Source organism: Pezoporus occidentalis, unplaced genomic scaffold (genome assembly GCF_034315485.1).
Source record: "Pezoporus occidentalis ecotype Australia unplaced genomic scaffold, CSIRO_AGI_Poc_V1 ctg18, whole genome shotgun sequence".
Lineage (NCBI taxonomy): Eukaryota > Metazoa > Chordata > Aves > Psittaciformes > Psittacidae > Pezoporus > Pezoporus occidentalis.
The window spans coordinates 11,838,689-11,855,056 of record NW_026913640.1 but is presented as its reverse complement, the minus strand read 5'-3'; the positions used below and the strand labels follow the sequence as shown (position 1 = coordinate 11,855,056).

General features: G+C 39.8%; 1 protein-coding gene across 5 annotated transcripts in view; it reads right to left on the bottom strand.

Moving 5' to 3' along the window:
* PDGFD (platelet derived growth factor D) overlaps positions 1-16,368 on the bottom strand; it is a 141,804-nt gene that overhangs the window by 61,278 nt on the left and 64,158 nt on the right. The gene's annotated exons all lie outside the window — the stretch shown is intronic.

The window sequence follows — 16,368 nt, the reverse complement described above, 5'->3', positions numbered from 1 at the left end:
CCTAAAAACAACAAGAAAACCAGTACTCAACTATATATATATTTTTATTTCATGATAAATATATCATTATTTTTCCATTGATATTGATTATGTGTATATATATATATATATATATATATAAAATTTCATTCTCACTATTTTGGTTTTAAAGCCTAATTTTAACTTCAATAGAAGTACAAGCTTGAGAGCAGTGTGAGACAGAGTGAAGTGACACGATAAAGGGCTCTTCTTCCCAGATTTGGTGCTCTGGGAAGAGATGCCCTCTCATCAAAAGCAGCAATAAAAAGCTAAAGGAAAGTGAGTTTGAGTGAGTCTAAGTTTGTTTGTTGTGCTTCAGTATTTCTTCACAGGTAATATTTTTAATTATATGGTGTGAATAATTTGCTGTCAATGGGTCACGTAAGCTATTCCATTCTTACAAGCGATGTAACCAATGAAGTCAGAAACTGCCCCACCATCTTCCTAACTTCAAGACAAATAGTCAAGTCTTTAATTAAAATTCCACAACTTCTACCTAAGCAAATACTCAATTTTCCTGAATTTTACTTATACTGAGGTAAAGCAGTAAATCTCTGGCTCCAAAGATTACAGGAACTGTGGCAAGACCCAGCTCTCTGAAAGTCAAAATGTCTTCTCAGTTCCAACCTCGGACTTGCATTGTCCAGCTGTTACTGATACTGGAATTTGGCTCTCAGCATCAAAGAACTACAAATAACTATTTTTTGTGCATTGACAACTTTAGCACGGTAAAATTTTGCGAACCAGAAGGCTCCAAGGCAACACGCAGATCATGGCCGGGTCCAGTTCCTAGTTAAGAAACTCAGACATGAGCCTCTACCTGTGAGGCAGCTGTGTTCCCCATGCAGTGTGCAGGGATCTAGGGCTCAGCTCGGTTACCAACAGAAAGATTTCTCACACCATTTAAGACACAGTCCTTCATGAGGACAGGGAGGCGTGGCAGCACATCCAGTAGCCCCCCTGAAAGCTGTGCTGTCCTGTGGGCAAGCTGAGCCCCTTGTCAGCAGCCTGTGGGAGCTACCCCCGGACAAGTTCTGAGTCAGTCACAGCACTGCATCGACCAAATTTCTACTTAATATGGGAACTTTGCGACCTGCTTTCATGTAAACACCTGAACTCCTAATCTTAAACTGAGAATTGCCCCCAGTACTCCGCTGAATGTCAGGTCATCCTTCAGTTCCACTACATGCAATAGATATATAAAACTGATGCTTTCTGCTGAATTTGGCTACTGAGGAAGAACAAATGGGAAGAAAACTTCTCCCACTAAGCCACTCTATGAACATTGGAAATAGAAATCTAAAGTAAGCAAACAGCCACAGCCATCTGTCTTGTAATCAAAGCTTGCTTTCTTAAAATAAAATCTTATGTTTGACTGAAGGTTTCTAAGCTCTTTATCCAAAAGAAATAGATTTGTTTCATAATGCTTATGGTAAACAGGAACCCAGAGAAATAGGACAAACTTCATGCTAAGTACATCTATTTTTCAGCTTGCGGTTCACTGTTTCCAGGCTGTAAATACCTCCCTGCACGTAGCTGTAAGCAAAGTGTGGCTGTGTGTCAACAGTTCATTGTTACTCTTCTGACAGGGTAATAATTCTAGCTCACAAGCAACCTGAAACTTAGAAGATAAAAGTCTGGGCTTCCTGTAAAAACTATATCCAAATATCTAATTGTGACATCTTTCTAAGATGTTTTCATTCAAGATTAAATGTTCTTATACCCTGAGACACCCTTTATAAGTGAATACAGCCCTAACTTCATATCTCACAAAAGAGCAAAACTACCCAGTTTTGGTTTATTCTGTTTTGACCAAACAACTGGAAATTCCAAGCATTGGAAATATGACAATTCAATGAAAACAAAGTTTTGCTGCAGTTTTCATCAGGAACACCTACACGCAAGTCTGGTTTCTATTTTCTTTTATTCCATTTTTTCCCACTAAGAAAAAAAACAACACTAAAACCCCCCAAAACACCCCTATTCTCCCCCCCCCCCCCCCCCCCCCATCTGGAATGAAACGGAATGTCCAGCCAGCACTAATGATTTCCTACTGAAATGCTGAGGACCTTTGGACTCTGAAAACACCCAATGAGCCCAAGAGGACAAGGTATTTACCAGACTGTGTCTAAAATATCCAAGAAAAGGGATAAAAATAAAACCATTCAATGATAGCAAATTTTGAACTTTTAAATGAAACAGCCATTCCCCAAGTCTGAACAAAAGTTACTGCAGTAAACCATGGCAGAATTTGGCCTATATTTGAGAGTACTTTGCTTTTCTTTCTTGGACAGGAAACTCTTGCCATTTTCCCACTATGAGCATGCATTTGACCATGTGGTTCAATGTGCTTCATGCCTCTGAGGGAAAGGCTCTCTTTCCCCAGATAGTCCTAGCACAGGTTTTACTCCGGAGTTGTTAGCTGCTGAGATTAGACTGCTAGGGACAGTATCTTTTAAATGTGCTCATATATATACCCCCAAACAAAAAAAACTGTGCACTTTTCACAAGCTGAGAAAATATGCTAGCAGAATTCTTGTATCCCAAGAAGATAAGCTCTGTCAAAGCATTTCTTTTAAGTTAAATTCTGAATTCCACAGACTGGGGTGCTCTGTCAGCAAGTCAATCACAGCCGACCAAGCTCAGTTCTGAAATGTAATGGCTGGTGCAGCTCTGCAGTATCCAAGTTGAACAGGTAAATGGAGAAACAAAGCTGTACATGTTAAAAAGCTTAAAAATCAAAGCACAGCGACTTGCTATTTTTATTATGGTAAATGCAGTAAAAAGTCATTATAGAGGAAAGGCTGAAGGGAAGCATGGGGAGACAAAGCTTAGTACAGTAAAGCAGTATTACAGTATGAAGATATGCCTTCTCCACAAAAGAAGAAGTATATTTGTCAAGAATGCACATAAATACTGTTTCTATAACTCACATAGGATGAAATGCAAAGCCACTCAGAGCCTTCACCTGACAGTGGAGTAGACTCTTCAGGAGCTCTGGTACAGCTTGATTCCCTCTTACCCTTTCCCCATGCACTAAATTACAACCTAGAGCCAGGTAGCCAGGACAGGAACCAAAAGCACTACTCTTCTATGGAGGTTTTCAGTGGGATTTTGCAGAGTTAACTGGTTTGGATAAATGTGGAAACACAGTCAACCCCAGCTTGGTCTCTGGAGGTTGGCCCTCATGAATCATCAAGCATCTGGGAAACAGTTCGAGGGGATGTGAGCAGCTCCTGTACTTCTTGTAGCAGCTAAGATGTAAGACTAAAATTACAAGACCTTTCCAAGCAGACAAGCATTGTCCTCATCAGATACACTTGGGGAACTTGTGGAAACCAGATACTGGCCATGGGGAAAGTCAGGAAAAAAAAACCAAAACACTTGGGAAAAGATGTAGGCAAAGGAAAAGGCAGTGCCCCTTTCAAGGCAATGCTGCCAAGCAGTACAATGCAGCATTACAGTATCCTGAATGTCACTCGTTAACTGTTTTCCATACTGCTTTATGGGAGTAAATAAAAGATGACACTGGGTAATACACTGCCTGTCACATTTACTAAAAAGCATATAATATCATTTCACAAGGAATAAAAGTAGATGTTAAGTCATAAGGCAAAAAGGCCATTTAAGCAATACACAGAAGGAGGATATTCTACATGGCAGGTGTTACAAAGACATCCCTGCACTGGGGGAGGGAAACCACCTCATGAGTGGAAGGAACCTGGGAGACATCCTTCACAGTGAGGCAATTCCCTGCAGAGAGTCTGAACTGCCTGGGAAGCAGCTTGCTCTATATTTTATTTATCTGTACTAATCTCTCTTTTCCTCTTAATTCTTTCCCAACCACTAATTTTAAACATAGTGGTATACATGATAGTCCAGCTGTCCATGTTAGAGGAGCTTCCATTTAAGTGCTCAAAGCAGCTGCATTTTCAGAAGTGTTTGCCTTCTTCCCCCTTCACAGAAGGCAGCTGGGTGTCAGCACTGGAGCTGGGAAGTCCAGCTCAATATTCAGCAAATACTGATTGTCTCAAGTCTCCCCAGTGTGGGTGCCCAGCAGATCCATTATTTCTCCTTTCCAGCTAGGGCATGTTCTCCTAATGCCATGTTGCATGAACAGCAAGATTCAGAAACACAAATTTCATCCTGTTTGCTCTGAATACCCGCATTTCCTTGCAAGCTTCAGCAACCTATTGACACATTCTTGTTAAAGATAATCCCAGTCATGACATGCCTACTGCAGAAAGAATTTCACTTTTACTGTCATCATCCAGTAGACAATGAATTCCTTCACTAAAATTAAAAAAAAAAAGGCAATTACTGCTTGCTAATAGCTAATCTGACATCTCTTCTTGGATATCTATTGAGGAAGAAGAGTTTATAAGTTTCAATTCCTTCAGAAAGAAGAAGAATTCAGAGAATGACCTTGACTAAGGACCTAACCAATGATATGGCATATTTAGTTCAACTTTTCTAAGGTTTCTGGAATTTCAGCTACATTTCCTAAGGTATCCTGTGTACAAGTTTGCTTCTGTCTTTATTCCACTTGTGGAAGTGGTTTGGCCAATGTAAACAACTTTGATACAGTGGCAGAGGCTGAAAAGATACCATATTCTGAGATGTTTTATGACAAGAAATATGCCCTCGTAAACCCCATGGAATGTAACCTGATGAGCTCATCCTCTGTTACAGCTGAGGAGAGAGTTGCTAAAAACCATGTGAAGTTCATTTTACCACTTGTGAAACTATTTGTTCTTTCAGGAAAGGACCTTGGGAGTTTGCATGTGGGAGTTTTCTAGATACAACCATCCACCCCCAAGGCCTCTCTGAAACAAATACAGCAGTTAATGGTTTGCCACCAGTTTTTAAACAAGTAAGACAACCTTCAGGGCGAATAATAGGTCTTCAGTGCCTTCAGTTGAAAATTAGCCTCATCTAAATAGCTGAATCCACAGAGTGAGACACAAAGAACAGTAAAACGTTTTTGAATCAAAGCCACAAATCAGTTCATCTCAGGGACAGGCATGCCAAACAAGCTGTATTTATGGCAGCATGTTCAGATATTCACTGGCTTTTTTTTTTTTTTTATTTTTTATTCCCCCACCCTTCAGCCATAAGGAGAAACTTTATTTGTTATCCAGCAGGTTCCATATAAATCAGAGGAAAAATGACAGAGTTCATGGTCAAAATAGCGCATCCCATAGCTAGTCACAGCTTGTTGGAAAGATATAAAACTGTTAGGTCATTTACCTTGTTTTGTTGGTTTTTTTTTTAAGTGAATATAAGCAATCAAGTGAATCCTAGTCAGTGAACACAACATCACAATTCTGCTCTCTAATTAAGAAAATAATACTATATGCTAGTACCAGTCTTAGACATCTCTTCCCTTTTAAAGACAGAAGCCTAACACACCTAAGTCAGCTCTGCTCCCACCATGATTCACCAGGTTTCCAAGAAGGCAGACCAAGGGAGGCAAAGAGTTGGGATTGCCAACGAGATGGGAATTGAACAACCCTGGCCAGACTAAAAACTGTAAACTGCCTGTTACAGGGGCAATAAGCTGAGAAAACAGTCATCCTGGTATAAGAATGCATATGTAAGAGTATATTGGGCCAGTGGATCCAGTCCAAGGCATTACTTCAGGTTTATTTCAGCTTTATACAACTTGAATAGCCCTGTTTATTTCAAAGGCAAATGAACTTATAGTTAAACTCATACTTAAGGAGTTTGCTGGATCAAGACGCAAATAAGAATAGCATTTTAACATCACCCTATGTGTCACTTATCACTCAGCAACCGAGTAATTTAGAAGTGACCCAAACCCCACTGGAGTTGATGAAAGACTCAGTTTGGTTGGCTTGCCACTGAATTTAAAAGAAGCAGTTCCAGGTACCTGCTCCTCTTATCAACAGGCCCTTTCTTTTTATCAGAAGCATGAAACATGAGTTTAAATCCAAAACATGACTTGTCACTGAGGCCATATCAAAGGATGCTGTGTGCCTGTTCAGCCAAATTCAGACCTTGCAAGCACGCGCTCGTCCCCAAGCCCCTGAGGTGTGTGGAGATTTTTGCTAGAAGAAAATGTTTTATATCTATGTAGGATGTATCAAAGCAATGAAAAATTGAGTTGTAGTTGAAAGAAGCAGAATACCAGCACAGAAGGTATCAAAGAATGAAAAAAAAAAACAAACCAGCCATCTAAAATTCTATTCAGAGCCATCATCCATTTCATACCAGAATGGTTAAAAGTCTGCCTGTGCTTCTGTGCAGAGCAACCCCACGAGTCTTGGCATTACACAGTCAATCTGTAGTTGCACAGGATGGCATCAAAGACCACTCATGAGAACATCAAGTGGGTAATTGATAAGGAAGTCCAGGAGTATAATTCATAGAGCCTGCTACAGTGCTTCTTGCCATAATAAGAATTACTTTATTTGCATTTAATAATATTATATGTACTCTGGAATGTTCAGTTTTATCTTCATTTGAAATGCAGTACTATAGAAACAGTCCTGAAATGAACAACAGGATGGACTGCATTTTGGTGGGATGAAGGTTGTGACTCTCCTTGTCCCCTATGGAGGGTGCCCTGCTCCAACTACCATAGATGAATATTGAGAAAACAATTTCTTACATATTTTTATGGGGATATTAAACTCTGTGATGTTTACTTTTTGCAATGACTTGTATTATTTTGCTTTTATTTGACTTCTTTTTCTTCCTACATGAAAGAATATGCTGCATGTCTTACTTTAAAGCAAAAGTGTCTATAGAAAAGTAACATATGCTAGCCCAACATGTAAAAACTTTGTTAACTGATAGTTCTTTCATGGCTGGTAGTGTTGCAATGCATCTCTCTTGGACTCTTAAACCAACAACAAACTGAATGTATTTTTCTCTTGGAATTCCATAATTAAATATGAAAAAGGAAAATGTGTATATCAAGAATGTGCAGCTCTAATGATGTGGAGTAAGACTAATGCAAATAACCCCATAATCATGCAAATAAAAATACATAAAACCTTGAGAAACCATGTGAAAAAGCAAAGAGGGAAATGACTCTCCTGGTGTTACGAAGAGCTTAAGGAAAACCTTGTAACTGGAGCAGAAGTTTGCAGTGAGTGTTGATTCGGAGAAGGCTGGTCCATAATGAACTTGTGTAGCAAGATGATGCAAACTACAGACACAATTGCTATTAAGCATTAATATCAACACTGGACTTTGGCTCACATTGTTTTGCAAAGAACTAATGCATTGTGGACTTAGGCACTCCAAATTTTCCTGTTTAAGGCAGTGGCTTCAGGTAAACTGTGGAAGCTTCCTTCAAATCCTCAGGGTGTAATGAAAATATACTCTGTTCTTATTTTCCCTTCATTTTTTTTTTTTTCCAAAGGAAGGACTTTTGTGCCTCAGAAGCATGGCTCAAAAGAAAATTTGGTTCAAGATACTGTTTCAGAAACTGTTTCAGTCAAGCAGTCCTAAGACTCAAGAAGATGTGAAATTTCCTTAAAGAGAGAAAAATGTCAATAAAAGGAAAAAGAAAATGTAGTCAAAGGGGGAAAGGCTTCTCATGTTAAACATATTGTAGCAGGCAAACAAGCAACTGCTGAGTGGAAGGTCATACATTAGAACATTAGGCAGTAAAAGGAGAAGCTGTTTCAAAAGACAAATCAAGGCAATTTTCTCTTGTAATGTGAGTTTCCTTACCCTCTATGTCAGTGTTGAAGATGCAAAATTTCTGGAAGGGACTGAAAGGTCACTTCTTATAATGGAAATTCTGGCAATAGTATTTGTTTCCTTGGACTGAGTTTGCCATGGGCATGCTTTTATTCTCTTAAGGTCCATATATCAACTGATTGTACAAAGATAAAAGCTTATGGGTATATTTCAGTCCCTTTAAACCAGGTGCATTAAAGACCTAAGTACCTAGAAGTTACCCAGATCTTTAAAAAAGAAAAAAGGCAGATCTCACTGCATTAAAATATGATTGTCTGTACTCCTTTCCTTTATCTGTAGTAGTCTAACAGGCTAAACCTCTTCCAAGGAAATAACAGCCTGTGTTGTGATTCTTCTATTTGCTTGAGACAATTCAGACCAGTTCTGCCTCCTCTCAAGGATGAGTTTTGGATGCTGTTTCAAAGATGGGTTGTCCATTTTCCAATAAAAGGTTAGAGGTAAAATGCAGAAGCAGTTCTTGGAGCAGGGACCAGAACCCATGACTTAGTCACAAAGTAAATATCCAGCAGCATTTCTCTTTTCTGTTCCAAGACACACTGTCCTGGGGCTCTGACAGTTTAGACCAGAGAACACCATGGCTCCCTTTTTGCTCCTATGCCTCAGGGTTGTTTTTTTTCTTTTCTGCTGGAACCTACAGCACTGGGGCCAAGAGGGTAGCACACACTGAGGTCTTTTCCCAGCATGGAGGTAGAAGACAAGCAGGGCCAAAGGGACAGCTTTCCGTCATTTAGATAAAACCCCTGTGTTGATAAATATTTTCCCAGTCTGGAAAGTGATTCAAGTTGTACATACTGAAAGTACTCAGTACTTTAAGTGCAGAGGTTCCTTCCTGTAAGTGCTTAGGATTTTCTCCGGAGGTTTGGCATCAGAACACTGCAGAGCTGTCATGTGGACAGATACTGCAATTTAACAAAGTTTCCAAGCACATTCATAAAATTCTTGGCTGTGGCCTTCTTTTACTGTTATGATCTTGCACCAAAGAATCATCTAGAGATTTCCTTAGTCCTGCAGAAAAGAACAAAACTACATGGGGTGAAAGAGCGGGAGAGCTCATTCACTGTCAGTATATGACTGGTGGCTGGGATGATACTGATGTACATCAGCACAGCCCACCAGCTCAGATGCTGCCGTGCCACATGCAGCAGCAATCTCTCACACCAGTACAGCTACATCCTGATCGCTGTAAGTTGAAACCAAAATTGGAAATAGTGTTGGCTCCAAAGGCTCGATTTACACACCCCAGCTTCCCAAGTCCTTTCTGGAAAAACAGCTGTTCGGCTGTTTACCAAGAGGAAGTGATTGGAAACATCCTTTCTAGGCTGTGTGTGTGTGGGGGGGCGTTCACGAAAAAAAACAAGAGCCTAAGATGTAGTGGAGCTAAGCCACAACTCAAGCCCACCTTGTACTGCTGCCCCATTCAGTCCCTGCTGCAACCATCCCACCTGGATGCCTCATTGGTTTTACTCCCTGTGTGAACCTAACATGTTCATCATCAATTTTGTGGTGGTTGGAGATTCTGATCAATGTTGTGTGGTGCACTATAGAACACAAGAGAGATAACCTCTCCACTGAAAAGTTTACACTTTACAAGATAAAGGATGGAAGAACAGAGAAATGCTATTTATATTGTTCAGCAAACCAGTGGCAGGACAAAGAATTAAATATATATTTCTAGATTTCTATTCCAAAGCCCTTATTGGGCAATGCCCTTAGAAAACAAACAGGTTTTGCTTTTTACCCAGAAGCTCCTTAAATGGAATGGGGAAACTGCAAATAATAATAACAATAATGATGATAATAATAATAATAGGCAAGCAGTAGGTTACTTTCTCCTTTTCTAGCAAATTAGGTGCCAATAAAATGAAGATGTGCATGGAGGTCTTCTTCTTGACAGAAAGGTTTTCTGTCCTTTTTACCTATTAAATAAATTCCACCTCACACACTTGTAGTTACAAAACGTGTGATCAAAGCAGGACTGGGACTCGGCTGCACATGTTCCCAAATCTTTTGTAATACGTTTCACTACTTTTAGGCTTGTAAGTTAGAACCACAACAAATACTGCATGAGCAGATGAAAACACACTGAAACCTGTGTGGAGGAAATGATATTCAGAACTCTGCAAAGACTCCACGGGGAGCAGACATTATGTATCTTTATGTTCTGAACAGAGCTGAGTACACTGTTGGCAAATCAAGAAGTAATTAAATAATCCTTCACTTTCATGGGCCTTCGATGAACTCTCACTTTTAAACGAAAAACTGGAGTCCCCTGTGTAATCTCACTGGAGGCAAAACCAGACATGAGAGTTGTCCTCTGACCGTGGGTTCACTGAAAGGTCTGACACAAGAAGAACGCGGCAGTTACAATGACAAATTCAGCCACCTTCAGCTCCCGCTCTCGCCAGCAGCACATTTCACTCCTCTAGCTTTCAGAAGACACGGGGTACAATGTAACATTAACCAACAGGCGCCTTCAGCACCCCCTCACCTTAAAGCTTCCAGAGAAAAGGTAGTGAACCAGACAAACTCGGTTTGCCCCTACCTTGCTAAAGCCTAGTGCTGTGGAGAAATACCAGCAGGTGTCAGGGCAGAGGATTTAAGGGAGAAATCACAGGCTGTGCCTTACTGCTCCTGAAGCACACAACGGTGGTATGCATGCGGCTGGACACCAGATGTGACTTTGATGCCTGGCTCAGGCATAACCAGAGTAGGTCTGTGGGAGCATGTGAAGACCAATCCCAAGCCACCAAGCCTTGTAGGCTGCGAGTAGCCCTGTGGTGAGAAGGTCTACTCTATATCTGTGTTGTCGCGAAGTCAAAGGGGACTATTTCACTGCTGTCTCACCCCAGCTCTGTGCTGGTATTGATGTTGTACATCTAGATGAACGTCACATGCTGAGGTCCTGTCCCCTAGAAAGGCACAGCTGCATGTTGACTATTTAACAAAGCTCTGACCAGCTCTTTTGGCGAAAGAGGAACCTGATAAGAAGTTTATGTGACTGAGATAAAAAGGGTGAGAAAGTCCAATAAGAACAGTACTCTCACATCATTTCATGAACACTCTGCACAAGAGCTATCGAATGGAGATGGGGACCCACAGCGCCATTTCCGAGGAAAACGTTTTTTGACACTAATGCTTGGAATGAAGAAGGCTACCTTGGCATTCTTTGGACTACCCAAACAAATTACTTATTCAGTCACCTTTTTTTTTTTTTTTTCTAATTTCATGACATCTAGGGTTAAAGTCCAGTAATAAAAAAGAAATAAGCATCTCTACTCATAACAGGAATAGAATATGATGTCAGCATGGTTTTTTTTTGTTAGCTTTAGCAACCTTGAGCCAGATATTACCAAATATGGCACCAAGAAAAGAAAAATAAATTCACCATAGTACTGCCTAAAACTATGCTTTGATCAGTTTCCATTTAAAAAAAAAAAAAAGAAGAGAAATATTCAATGTTCCTTTATTGCACTTAAAGCTCAGAAAGTAAGTTACATGCCACTTCACTCTTGCCAGGTTGAAATCTTGCCCAAAAGAGAAAAAAATGTTTAAAAGTCCATGTGTTTGACATGAAAAAGGAAAGCAAAAAATTCAGCTTGGCAGAACAAAAATGAAAATAGGATTAATGACAAGTTTGGTGTCAAAATTGTATTTTTCTGGTTTGTATTTGTTGGAAAGAATGCCAGAGACTTGTTTTTCATTGTTGTTTGTTTGCACTTCCAACCTGCTTCAGTCATTCCTACTGAGTTTATCTAAGTCTTTTCCATGGAAACCATGGAATAATAGTCCATCACAGGATAAAATTTTAAACCTTTCTTGATTTAGAGACTTCAGAAATCCTACTTTACAGCAAACACCCAAGAGTACTCAGTAAGATGGAATGGCAATGACCATTTTTGGATTCCCTAGGGTGAAATGTTCTGGTTTTCTTTACAGCTTAGACTGTAACTAAGAAAATACCACAACAATGACCTTGAATGTCTTCTAGTATAAATTATAATTAAATAATTGAAATCTTTGGTAAATAACAGCTGCCCTGTGTGTTACTAAAATCAGTTGTGAGCAGTGTTAAGAAGCACTGCTGTCCTACCAGTTGCTTGGCTCTGTATTGAATTACCTGATTTAAAGCAGTTACTCTTTTTGCATTCTCAGGGTGCTCCTCATCTCAGTATCTCATCTTTCTCATACATTCACTTTTGTTACTAAAACAAACTTCCTACATTGCAAGCCTCATGAGCTTTCAGAGCCACCATTCTAGCTGGTCTCCCCAAGAGCATCACAGGTTACGGATAGAATGGAGCATGCTATGGCATGTGCTGCCTGCATCCACTCTCTGAATTACAGGTCCATACATACTTTTTAAATCCACACTGACATGAGCAAACACTACCAAGATTTGTGCAGCAAATATTTGGCAAGGAGAAGGTGGTCCTCCCTTCCTCCCTCCATCCCTGCCCTGGTGCAGCAGGGTTAGTGCTGGCACGCGCTGGCAGAAGGCACATTCCCCAAAAGCAGCAGGAAAACCTAAAATGCCAGGAGACCCACAGGTTGCAACCTGCTAAGGGCTTGTCTGATACACAGCTGCAAGATAAAAGCCTTGAGTCTTCCTGATTCATTCACTTTAATTAAGGGACTGCTAATCCCCCACCTGCCAATTCAAGTCTACCCACATACACATTTACTTTGTTATTTCATACATAAAGCTTAAAACAAAATGACTTTCTTTTTCTTTTCTCCTACTTTTTGATGGATGCAGAGAACCCTTCTGTCAAGAAAGAAACAAATACTCCACTAAACCCATCTCAATGGACAATTTTGTTTTTTCAATGCAGCATTTAAGTAATAAAGAAAGAATAAACATAAAATTCTCCTAAGAAATAAAATGAAAACACCTTTAAAAACAACATGTCTCAGGCATATTAGGATGCTAATAAAGTCAGATGAGACATTTACAGACAAAGCTTGTTCACCAAATCCATTGTCATAAAGGAGTAAGACAACCTGGACCCAGATCACTTGCTTGTGTAAATCAGCAACATCCTTAGAGTGTTCACAGCTATTTACACCAGCTGAGGATCTGACCAGAGCTGCAGATGAAAAGGAGAAAACTCTAAAGCAAGTTGCAGAATCTGAGAAGGAGCAGGAGCAGTAAACACCCAGTGCAGTGAAACACTGAACCCCTGAGAAATTGAATTAAATCAGCTTATAGTGATATGAGGACGTGGCTGGTCTCTTCTCCCAAGTAACAAGAGATAGGACAAGAGGAAACATCCTCAAGCTGCGTTAGAGGAGGTTTAGACTGGATATCAGGAAAAATTCCTACACCACAGGGGTTGTCAAATATTGGAAGAGGCTACCCAGGGAAGTGGTAGAATCACCATCCCTGGAAGCCTTCAAAAAATGTGTAGATGAGGCCCTTAGTGGCATGGTTTAGCTGTGGACTTGGCAGTTCTGGGACTGGACTTGATGATCTTAAAGGTCTTTTCCAACCTAGTTGATTCTATGATTCTGTGATCAGGGGAAATCCACAGTGTCTATCTGACCTATTATTTATAGTGGAAGAAATAATGGATGTTTTTCATTCACAGGTTGAATTGGTGAGGGGAAGATTCCTATTTATATCAACATGGGATGAAATGTTTGATCCAAAGGAAAACATTTTATTTCCATGTATTACTAAACAAATATTAAAAGATAACAGGGCAATCATTTTTGTCATTTCTGAATTATCTGCTGGACACAAAAGCAGTAGTTGAATTCAGCCAAATTTGTGAATTTCATTCACCTACTCTTATCAAGTTCAGTGTGGTTATGATTTGCTGGGGCCAGTGAGGTACCCTTGAAAGTCTCACCCACTTGTAGTGGAGACTCTAGTATGACTCAGGAAAACACCTGCTCATCAACCAGTGCTAATCGGTATTGTTCAGATGACTAAAACTGAGCTGGTCTGATTTACGGTCCTGGAGCTGGGGCTGAGCAGCAAGCACACAGTGAAGGCAGCTGCCCTTCAGCCAGCAGGAGCAAGACCCCTGAGCTCCTTGCCACTACTAGAGAACAAAGGAAAACACTCAGCCCTTAACCAGAACACAGTCATCAGTGACTTCACCCAGGCAACATAATTCCTGTTATGTTTTCGCCTTTCCTAGTCACGCCTTTTGAACAAAATTGTTGTTACTGCACACAGAGGTAGAATGCAGATGTTGAAGTAAGAGTATGACATTAAAATGCATAGTTTACCATTTATAAAATTACTCGGATGCTATCCCATTTGTGATTTTTTTTTTTAAACTAATATAATATTAGCATTGTGTCATTGTGCTCCTGACACAAACACATAGTTTCAGGTTCTTAATTTAAAATTCACCTAAAATCTTGTTGATAGCAGATTCCTGGGCATGGTGTTTGATTTTGTGTTGGTTTCATTTTTTTTGTCTCCCCCCCTTGAATCATCTGAAATATTTCCATGTGGCCATAAAAAGACTGCATTTAAGAAGCAAGTCCTGAAAGAAATGCCAAGTAGTCATTAAAAGCCTATGAATCAATTAGATATGTGCTGAGTTCTTCACATTCTCCAAATACAGGTTGCTGTTTATGTCAAGATGCAGAATTATCAGTCTTTGTGTACTATAAAAATTAGTCAGGAAATCCAAGAGCAGAAGGAGTCAGCATAAAAAAGAGTCTGGATGAGCTGGTTCTATAAAAGCCCATTGGCAAGAGCACTTTTTTAAAAGGAATACTGAAGGACAAAAAGTCAATCCAATTGCAGGCTTGAATCAAGATAAATAATGAAGAGAAATTAAAAAAATGGGTATTTATTTTCTTAGTGGAGAATGTACAGCACGGATCTAGGGATTCATTTTGTTTTGTCCCCCGTCCCCCAGGAAGACAAGTACTCACAAGCCGGGCTAACTGTTAGAGAGGAAAATGTTTGCAGAGAATGACTTTCTACCAGAACATAATGCATGGCTGATTACAAGGAAGTCTGCAGTCTGTGTTTTCTCTCAGAAACTAAAGCAAGAGGCAAAGACTGTCAAACCATCTGACGTTACCATAAATATCTAAGGTTAGTGGAAGGAATTAAACCTAGTATTACTCTCCAGCTTCAATAGTGGCAAATAAGAAAAGGGAGCTTTCTTGGCTGCTGGGAAAGACAAGAGACATTGTTAGAGCTATAAATTATTGGCATTATCATAGTAGCAGCAATATTGTTAGTATACAGTAACTTCCAGCAGACAAAGATCAAAGCTCTGTTACGGCAGGTGTTGACAAATATGATGGGATACAAACTGTAGTCATAGGAGGCTATGTATTGAATAAGTATTACCAAGGAATCTAAATTATCTTGGGATTCAGACAAAGTTCACATTTAAGAGGGCCTGGACACTGGATTGCTTTATCAGGAGAACCAATACATTTGTCATTACTCATATCTGCTGTACCCCAAATTGTGCCTACATCCAAAAATACCAGTTGGACATTGTGTCTGTACTACAGTTCTGGCAGAATAGCAGTCCTGAACTTCACCAGCACACTCCTTAAAACTTCCACCTCTCTTCTCATATGCCCAAGATCCTGGAAGCATCGTACCTTCTGCAGGGCTGTATTCTTCATGTTCTGCCAAGCCCACATCCAGGAGGTCCCACACACAGACTGACTTACCCCTGATCCCACATTTGTAAGATTTAGTAGGTATCTTCTTGCAGATTACAACAGCTTTTCATCAGGCACGCCAAGGAGCACTGTGTACTGTGACAGAAGTCAAAATATTGACAGTTTGAATTTCTGTGCATGCAGAATTATATATTCACAGACATTTTTTGAGTATCTGCATACACAGCTAAGACATTTCTGCATGAATGCCTCTGGTGATTTTTTCTCCCTAATTGACTACATCCATGATTAAATTATAATAGTTTTCTACATAGCTTTCTTAATAGTGAGACTGATTAGTAGAAGAATATGATTTACTCCCATTACTTGAAAAATCTCTCTTACTGAAAGTAAATACTTATTAAAGAAACCATAAACATTGCTTCATTCAGAATCAAAGCTACTTCAGGTAATTCTTTTGTAAAAACTATAGAAAGAAGTAAGGCAGAAAGGGCACTGTTATTGAACAGAACCTGCTCACAGCACAAGTAGTTTTCTTTTTCACAGGAATTAATACGATTATCAGAATAGGCCTGGATCTCAATATGTTTTATTATCTTCCTCGCTGGCATTGCTAGCATGAATAAAAGTAACCAAGCAGACAGACACTGAAAAAATATTAAACCATAATCAAGTTGCAATTAGTTATTATGGAAGGCTCCCTTGTTATAATATCCTTTATTCTAGATCCTGCTTGTCATTAAAAAGGGAATTGATTATTACAGAAGACACCCAGGGGCTTAAGCTCATTCTGAATGAAAAATAGAAATCTGGAGAGAAAAGCCCCCACTGTTCTTGCCAAGCAGAATTAGGGGAGGATGGCATCTGTGGATCTTCATGTAGCCTGTCTTTTAGGGAGTGATCTTATTCTCCTTGAAGCTGTATTAGTTTCATCTTTAACAGGATTGGGCTCAAGTTTTTCATTCATGCTGGATTTTGCTTCTGTGCTTCTTTTCTGCCCAT